The following is an 8,713-nucleotide window of genomic DNA, read 5'->3' as shown; positions in this document are numbered from 1 at the left end:
GATCCCCCTATAGTTGGAACACACCCTCCGGTCCCCCTTCTTAAAAAGAGGGACCACCACCCCGGTCTGCCATTCCAGAGGCACTGTCCCCGACCGCCACGCGATGCTGCAGAGGCGTGTCAGCCAAGACAGCCCCACAACATCCAGAGACTTGAGGTACTCAGGGCGGATCTCATCCACCCCCGGTGCCCTGCCACCGAGGAGTTTCTTTACTACCTCGGTGACTTCAGCTTGGGTGATGGACGAGTCCGCCTCTGAGCCCTCAGCCTCTGCTTCCTCAATGGAAGACGTGACGGCGGGATTGAGGAGATCCTCGAAGTATTCCTTCCACCGTCCAACGACATCCCCAGTTGAGGTCAACAGCTCCCCACCCTTACTGTAAACAGCATTGGTGGGGCACTGCTTTCCCCTCCTGAGGCGCCGGACGGTTTGCCAGAATCTCTTCGAGGCCAGCCGATAGTCCTTCTCCATGGCCTCACCGAACTCCTCCCAGGCCCGAGTTTTTGCCTCGATAACCACCCGGGCTGCAGTTCGCTTGGCCTGCCGGTACCCGTCAGCTGCCTCAGGAGTCCCACAAGCCAACCAGGCCAGGTAGGACTCCTTCTTCAGCTTGACAGCATCCCTTACTTCAGGTTTCCACCACCGGGTTCGGGGATTGCCGCCTCGACAGGCACCGGAGACCTTACTGCCACAGCTCCGAGCGGCCGCTTCGACAATGGAGGTGGAGAACATGGTCCACTCGGACTCAATATCTCCGGCCTCCCTCGGGATCTGGTCAAAGCTCCGCCGGATGTGGGAGTTGAAGATCTCTCTGACAGGAGGCTCGGCCAAACGTTCCCAGCAGACCCTCACAGTACGCTTGGGTCTGCCGAGTCTGTCCAGCTTCCTCCCCCGCCATCGGATCCAACTCACCACCAGGTGGTGATCAGTTGACAGCTCCGCCCCTCTCTTTACCCGAGTGTCCAAGACATACGGCCGCAGGTCAGATGAAACGACCACAAAGTCGATCATCGACCTATGGCCTAGGGTGTCCTGGTGCCACGTGTACTGATGAACACCCTTATGCTTGAACATGGTGTTCGTTATGGACAAACTGTAACTAGCACAAAAGTCCAATAACTGAACACCGCTCGGGTTCAGATCAGGGGGGCCGTTTCTCCCAATCACGCCCCTCCAGATGTCACTGTCGCTGCCCACGTGTGCATTGAAGTCTCCTAGTAGAACGACAAAGTCCCCAGTCGGAGCACTGTCCAGCACCCCTCCCAGAGACCCCAAGAAGGCCGGGTACTCTATACTGCCGTTTGGCCCGTAGGCACACACGACAGTGAGAGACCTATTCCCGACCCGTAGGCGCAGGAAAACGACCCTCTCATTCACCGGGGTAAACTCCAACACATGGCGGCTGAGCTGGGGGGCTATAAGCAAACCCACACCAGCCCGACGCCTTTCACCATGGGCAGCTCCCAGAGTTGTAAAGAGTCCATCCTCTCTCGAGGAGTGTGGTTCCAGAGCCCAGGCCGTGCGTAGAGGTGATCCCGACTATCTCTAGTCGGAACCTCTTTTAGTGTTGATCTTAGTTAAAGTTTTATTAATATGCAAGCCAGTGCACTTTTAGTGCCGTTCCCAAGCCCACATAAATGGGGAGGGTTGCGTCAGAAAGAGCATCCAGCGTAAAACATGTGCCAAATCAAATATGCGGACAGAGTGATGAGAAAAGTAGGCAGAAGTACAAGGAGATGCGGCAGCAGGTAAAGAGGGATGTTGCGAAAGTCAAGGAAAAGGCATATAAGGAGTTGTATGGGAAGTTGGACACTAAAACCCAGCCATTAGGGAGGCACAAGCCAGTGCACTCTTAGTGCTGGTCCCAAGCCCGGATAAATGGGGAGGGTTGCGTTAGGAAGGGCATCCAGCGTAAAACATGTGCCAATTTTAAGAATTTTATACCGGATCGGTCTAGGCCCGGGTTAACAACTACCGCCACAGGTATCATTAGCCGGCAGGGTACCGGTGGAAATTGGGCTACTGTTGGCCGAAGGAGGAGAAGGAGAGGAGGAAGACGTCTACAGAGACAGCAGGAAAAGGAGCAGTGTAGGAGAGTGGAGATTCAGGTTGGTACTGTAAATGTTGGTACTATGACTGGTAAAGGGAGAGAGATAGCTGATATGATGGAGAGGAGAAGAGTAGATATGTTGTGTGTTCAGGAGACCAAGTGGAAAGGGAGTAAGGCCAGGAACATTGGAGGTGGGTTTGAACTGTTCTATCATGGTGTGGATGGAAAGAGAAATGGTGTAGGGTTGATTCTGAAGGAAGAGTACAGTAAGAGTGTAGTGGAGGTGAAGAGAGTTTCTGATAGGGTGATGAACGTGAAGCTGGAAGTTGAAGGGGTGATGATAAATGTCATCAGTGCCTATGCTCCACAAGTGAGCTGTGAGATGGAGAAGAAGGAAAAATTCTGGAGTGCGTTAGATGGAGTGGTAGAAGGTATACCTAGGAATGAACGATTGGTGATTGGGGAAGACTTTAAGGGCAACCTGAAGGAGATTGGAGACTGTCAGGTGTTGGTGGGGGACAGTGTAGCTAGACAGCATCGGATGGTGTTCTTTAGGATGGCTTAGGAGGTAAAGAAGAAGAGGATGAGAGTGAGGACTGAAAGAAAAAAAAGATGGTGGAAACTAAAGGAGGAAGACTGTAGTGTGAGGTTCAGGGAAGAGGTCAGACAGGGGCTTGGTGGTGGTGAAGAGGTGCTGGATGATAAGGAGAAAAGGATTTATACCGATTGGCCAGGCAGAGGGACCGAGCTGGGAAAGATGTACTGCAAGTTAGAGCAGAAAAGGATGGAGATGGAAATGTGTTGACTAGTGAGGAGAGTGTGTTGAGAAGGTGGAGGAAGTATTTTGAGCAGCTGATGAATGAGGAAAATCAGAGAGAGAGAAGGTTGGATGATGTGGAGTTAGTGAAGCAGGAAGTGGATAGGATTAGTAAGGAGGAATTGAGAGCAGCGAATAAGAGGATGAAGAGTGGAAAGTCGGTTGGACCAGATGACATACCGGTGGAAGCGTGGAGATGTTTGGGAGAGATGGCAGTGGAGTTTTTACCCAGATTGTTAGACAAGATTCTGAAAGGTGAGAGAATGCCTGAGGAAAAGAGAAGGAGTGTGCTGGTACCGATCTTGAAGAATAAGGGAGATGTGCAGACCTGCAGTAACTACAGGGAAATTAAGTTGATCAGTCACACCATGAAGTTATGGGAAAGAGTAGTGGAAGCCAGGCTGAGAGAAGAGGTGACCATCTGTGAGCAACAGTATGGTTTCATGCCAAGGAAGAGCACCACAGATGCCTTATTTGCTTTGAGGATGTTGATGGAGAAGTATAGAGAAGGACAGAAGGAATTGCATTGTGTATTTGTGGATTTAAAGAAAGCGTACGACAAGAGAGTGCCAAGAGAGGAGTTGTGGTATTGTATGAGGAAGTCAGGTGTGCCAGAGAAGTATGTGAGGGTGGTGCAGGACATGGATGAGGACAGTGTGACAGCAGTGAAGTGTGCAGTAGGAATGACAGACTGGTTCAGGGTGAAGGTTGGACTGCATCAAGGATCGGCCCTGAGCCCTTTTCTGTTTGCAGTGGTGATGGACATCTTGACGAACGAGGTCAGACAGGAGTCTCCCTGGACTATGATGTTTGCTGATGATATTGTTATTTGTGGTGAGAGTAAGACAGAGTACATGTGTGTGAATGAGAAGGAGGGCAGTGGAGGGGTGTAGTTGCAGGGAGAAGAGGTGGAGAAGGTGAAGTAGTTCAGGTACCTGGGGTCAACAGTGTCAAGTCAAGTTTATTTGTATAGCGCTTTTCACAACAGACATTGTCTCAAAGCAGCTTTACACAAATCAACAGTTAAGGTGAATGGTGTGAATTTATCCCTGATGAGCAGCCGTGGTGACTGGAGCTGGCCAAACCTCAGGGTGTCTCGGGATGGGGAGAGAAAGAGAAGCAGTGGAGAGGAATTAGCGTAGCTGCTGTTCATGATATTAACAGCACAAGTTGATAATGTGCATGTAATCAGATGTTCTGGAGCACAAAGTTATGATATGTGATGTGTGTTATGTGTAGGCTTTGCTAAAAAGATATGTTTTTAATCTACACTTAAACTGGGTGAGTGTGTCTGAGCCCCGAACACTGTCAGGAAGACAGTGTTTTGAGATCTCAGGGAGCGTGGCAGATTGTAGCGTGTTAAAAGACTGGATAGATACATAGGAGCCAAACCATTTAGTGCTTTATAAGTGAGAAGTAATAGTTTGTAGTCTATTCGAAACTTAACAGGAAGCCTATGTAGGGACGATAGGATTGGGGTTATGTGATCATATTTTCTTGACCTTGTGAGAACTCTGGCTGCTGCATTCTGGACTAACTGAAGCTTGTTTATTAATGATGCAGGACATCCACCTAGTAATGCATTACAGTAGTCTATTCTGGAGGTCATAAAGGCATGGACGAGCTTCTCTGCATCGGATATAGACAACATGTTTCTTAACTTAAAAATATTTTTAAGGTGAAAGAAGGCTGTTTTTGTAACTTGGTTGATATGATATTTGAAAGACAAGTTGCTGTCTAAAATAACTCCCAGGTCTTTTACCGTTGAACTAGTGGTTACAGAACATCCGTCTAAATGCAGGTTGAGATGTTGGAGCTTCTGTATACTAGTTTTTGCGCATATGAGCAAAATCTCAGTCTTATCAGAATTTAAAAGTAGAAAGTTATGGGTCATCCAATCTCTTATTTCCTTAACACACTCAGTTATCCGAGTTAATTGAGCTGTATCGCCTGGTTTAGATGAGATATATAGCTAAGTATCATCAGCATAACAATGGAAGCTAATTCCATGCCTTCTAATAATATTTCCTAACGGAAGCATGTATATTGTGAAGAGCAGGGGTCCTAGAACTGAACCTTGTGGCACGCCATAATTTACTTGCATTAGCCTGGATAGCTCTCCATTTAAATCTACGAAATGGTAACGATCGGACAGGTAGGATTTAAACCAGCTTAATGCCTGTCCCTGAATGCCGATGTAATTTTGTAAAGTGTAAAAGTGACCCCTAATAGGAGAACCTGAAAGAAGAAGAAGAAGAAGAAGTAAATGTATAAATGAAAAGGTTAAAGATTATAATTGTTTTAAATTAAATTAAATTAAATTTATTTTTATTTGTATAGCGCTTTTAACAATGAACATTGTCTCAAAGCAGCTTTACACAGATAATGTGGTATATAAAAGTAAATATGTTCTTTATAAGTAAGTTTGTCCCTTATGAGCGAGCCGGTGGCGACTGTGGCAAGGAAAAACTCCCCGAGATGACATAAGGAAGAAACCTTGAGAGGAACCAGACTCAAGAGGGAACCCATCCTCATCTGGGTTGCACCGAATGTCCATTTGTGGCGGATATACGGTTGCAGGGTACAGTGATGATGATCAGAAGCGAAAAGTAGTCCTGAGTCAGTGTAGGAGACTGTTGACATTAACTACAGTCCAATCCATCCTCAAAGTGCCCGTTCTTACTCCGGAATTTCATGGAACCAACCAAGGCATTGATGAAAAACCGTCCCAAGCCGCACAGAGTGGCCTCAAGAGGGTGACAGGGAAAGAAGGATGCTTTTAATTATAAATATTTTATATTTTATTAATGCTTTTTATTCGTTCTGAAAGGTTGAAGTAAGGAGGCCAGGGGCCGCCAAACAAAAATATTGCCTACGGCCTCCAAATGTCTAGAACTGGCCATGTTCCCAGGGATTCCCATGTGATTCCCAGTTTGGGATTTTAGGATTTTAGGATGTGAATGCAATAGCTAGCTCTAACAAGAGTTGGCTGTTTTAAAGAAAAGTTACATAAACAAGACATTCGTTTTGTCTGAAAAGGTCATTTCAGCAGCTACTCTTTTAATGGGCAGGTGAGCTTCCTTATTGCATGTACCCTTAGCCTTCCCTTTCTGGAGGTCTAGGTGTCTAAGTCCATACATGGGCAGAATCAGTGTTGGGTATAATTGAGGAAAGCTCAGAGGACAATCTAACACCCTGTAAAAATTACATTTATTTTTGCAATATATTTTGTAATTTGCTTGTACAGTACTATTCCAAATCACTTTCTTTGCATATTGTCATGCTACGACTGTTATATCTTTATAATGATACTAGTTTTGTGCAGCACAAGGCTGCACGTACAGGCACAGGGAGCACCTACTTTCATAAGTCAGTGTGCCAAAAGACATCGTCATGTGAACATCAGGAGCTGTGCAACTGGTACTATTCTGAGCACGTGCATTACCACGTTTGCTCTTCTGATCACGTGCGCTTTCTGTCACCCAGCTCTTCTCACATGTGAGTTTCTTACCGGAAACAACATGATCTCAGTTCCGCACCCACCCAATTTGCCAAATCAGGAGTGCCGTATCATGGCTGACCCTTTTTATTTCTAAAAGAAGAGGTGCATATTATTTTCGGGTCAATTATAAAATGTTAGTATTCATATTAATAGTACTGTATTTCAAAAGATCTGCATTTGCATTCTGGCTCCATCTAGTGGTAACATTACATTTTATTAAATGAGGCGTCTCGTTCTGCTTTCAATCAATTAAGTTTTTGAAGGTGATATACTCAGTACGTAGAAGTTCTCTGTATATTTCTATATATGTTAATAGATATCTGTAGGTTAGAAAAGAGTTAGAGGTTAGAGGAGGATGTTTCTTTTATTTTTGACAAGGTGATTGAAGGTTCACTGCAAACGGCTTAGGAAATTCCTCTACTACTCAAATCAATTCTTTTTTATTTGCAGAGCGCGTTTAACAATTGACATTGTCTCGAAGCAGTTTCGTTTGCTAAGTTTGTTCCTTCTAATTGTAAGTTTATCTCAAATGTGCCAGCCAATGGCGACTGTGGCAAAGAAGAAAGAAGACGAAAACTCCTTGAGATGGCATGAGGAAGAACCGTCCTCAGCTGCACAGAGCAATCTCTAATTTAAGAGTACTCCATCTAGAGGTAGGGTGCTGGATGACAGGCAGATCCCAAGAGAGGAAAGGGACAGAAACACTGGTTGCTGGACACCTAATACTACTAATTTGCCACTCCAGGGATAAAACAGTGGTTTCAAAACTTCAAGATGATCATGAGGCAGCTTTACCTATTAAGGGACCTTCAGTTTTCTACTACAGATGGGACCTGAAAAAGACAAGGCGTGCAAATGTCCTAGATGTTCCATTTCAGTGGCTCACTAACCTTATGAACATTCTGACTTTTCTGTGCCTTTTTAAAATCTGGACGATCCTTAATTCTTTTTATAGCCCAGTGTATGTTTTGCATTCGTTTGCATATGTTTTGCAAAACATACACTGATCAGGCATAACATAAAGACCACCTGCCTAATATCGTGTTGGTCCACCTTTTGCTGCCAAAACAGTTCTGACCCGTTGAGTAATAACAGCCTGAACCAGCAATTTGAGCTACAGGAGCTCGTCTGTTGGATCGGACCACACGGACCAGCATTCGCTCCCCACGTGCATCAATCCTTATCCTTATGCCATTTTTCCTGCTTCTAACACATCAATTTTGGGGACAAAATTTCCACTTGCTGTCTGATATTTCCCACCCACAGGTTTCATGATGAAGAGACAATCAGTATTATTTACTTCTCCAGTCTTAATGTTATATTGTCATAATGTTATGTCTTATCAGTGTATACAGTGGTCCCCCGGAACCTGAATTCATCTAGACATTATGACAATTTATAAACGTAATATTGTACAATATTTGCCGAAATACAGTTTAAAATGTTATTCCTAACGTTCCTGAACATTTGGTTCAGTGGATTTCCGCAAATTTTAAGGTAATAGGCAACTTGCTGTTAGTCAGGTTTCAAATGAGAACCCGCAAATTTTCAGAGCCGAGAATTATCGGGGGTCGACTGTATATCTTTTCCATCATGAGGACAGCTGGATGTATTTCACTTACCTGAGGAAGAAATGGTACCAGGATGGAAAGCAGGCAAGCAGGAAGTGTAAGGATACAGAAAATGGGTCCTGGAATTTATGTGGATGTTACATGTACCACATTCCTAAATATTGTTACAGACAGACAACTCTAATAGTTTTGATGATTACACAGGTGAATTAGATGTCTTTGCTATTTGGATTATATAACTGTCTCATAGGAACGCCAACAAGACCAAGGAGCTGGTTGTGAACTTGTGAAACTCTGAAGCTACAGGTATCTTACACATTATTTTCACCAGTATTGTGACCTGGACTCATTACATCAGTTTTAGGCATGCTGAGGAAATTCCAGTTCTCCACAGCATTCCTAAAAACGTTTTTGTATCGGGGTATAGAACCTTTAGTGCATCACAATGCGGTACAAGAACATCTCAATCCAGGACCCCAGAGCACTGCAGTGAACTGTGAGCTTAGCTAAATGTTCTCTTGAGTTTGCTCCTTTAAACTAGGCAATGCAGTTCCAGAGCTGCTGGAATCATCAAGGATTTCACCTTCGTGTTTTTTTGCCTGCTGCAATCGCACAAGCATTTCTATAGTCATCTGGCTAAAACTGAGAGACTCAGGGGGGAGTTTCTTCCTTCAGGAGATCCGAATTCATCATACAGAGCCTTTAGGACTCCATAAAGACTTTTTGCTGTACTACATATAACATTGTGCATATTTATTTACATTTTTATAAGT

The sequence above is a fragment of the Silurus aristotelis genome, assembly GCF_946808225.1.
Source record: "Silurus aristotelis genome assembly, chromosome: 27".
In the NCBI taxonomy this organism is placed as follows: Eukaryota; Metazoa; Chordata; class Actinopteri; order Siluriformes; family Siluridae; genus Silurus; species Silurus aristotelis.
Note: the sequence above shows the minus strand (reverse complement) of the source record.